Source organism: Miniopterus natalensis, chromosome 3 (genome assembly GCF_054644295.1).
Source record: "Miniopterus natalensis isolate mMinNat1 chromosome 3, mMinNat1.hap1, whole genome shotgun sequence".
In the NCBI taxonomy this organism is placed as follows: domain Eukaryota; kingdom Metazoa; phylum Chordata; class Mammalia; order Chiroptera; family Miniopteridae; genus Miniopterus; species Miniopterus natalensis.
The window spans coordinates 97,808,399-97,809,566 of NC_142083.1; positions in this window are offsets into that span (position 1 = coordinate 97,808,399).

Genomic DNA, 1,168 nt, shown 5'->3' on the forward strand with positions numbered 1-1,168 from the left:
AAGACAGCCTTCAGATTTAATCACTAATGGTGGCGGAGTACCAGCAAATGCAGAACCCTCTGGGGGTCTCAGTCTGCCCATCTGTCAAGTGGACATCTTAAGCAGTCAGTGGCCCAAAAGGGATAACGGGAGAAAAACGCTCCCTGCATTATGTGCGGCGCCAGGCAAACGGCCTGAGTCACCATTGTTGTTTGTATTTTTCCATCTCACGGGCGCCCCTCCCAGCCCGCCCGGGTTTCGGTGGGTCCTACAGGAAGCGGCCCCGCGACGCCAGGCTCCGCACGCTCTGGCCACGCCCTCTGCGCACGGCGCCTTGGCTCCGCCCACAGGAGGATTCGCAGATTCGCTAGGCCGGCTCCTCGGAATTACTCAGGCCTCCATGCTTAGCTGAAAATTGTCATCGGACTCCGAGGAGCTTTGGGCCATAGCCATTTTCCTCGGGTCGGAACTGGGCAATGCCCTAAATTGTACTAGTAAGAAAATCCAGAAAAGTGGCTGACTTTGCCAACAGGGCTTGGCTAACCAGGCATTCTTTTCTTGACTCCACCAAGGCGGGTAAAGGGAGGCAACAGCTGGGGCCTGGAATTATTGCGAATCTGCAGCCTCTTAGACGTTTGGCCGCGCAAGAAAGGGGCAGGCAAGAGGAGCAAAGGAGCCCGCGTCTCGTCACCCATGCGCCCCGCCCGCCTGACGAATCTGCGCCCGTTCAACGCGCCACTCAAATCTCCCCAGCTCTGGCTGGCCTCCTCCCCTGCGCCCCGCCCCCTTTTCCTCCGGGATTAGTCGCTGCTTTCGTCGCCGCCGATTCGTCAACGGCCCCAGGCCAGAGCAGCTGGATAGTCGTGAAGCCCACTCTCCGGGGGATGCGGCCAATCTCCAGGCTCCCTAGGCCGCAGCTCTCGAGCCTCATAGGGCGCCGGCCGAGGCGAAACCGCTATCCTCGGCCCCGTTGGTTTCCCGGTGGCTCCCGTGGCGAAAGTGCGAATGCCGACGCTGTGCCTGCTGGGCCTCACGCAGGTGGCGGTGGTGTTTGGTGCGCGCGCCGGGGAGGTGGTGGTGGGGGGGCGCCGCCGCCGCCACCGCTGCGGGGCCGGGTCTCGCGCTGCCGCCGCCGCCGCCGCCGCCTCGCGCCACTGAGGTGCCGCGCGGGGTGGGGGGAGGGGGAGCC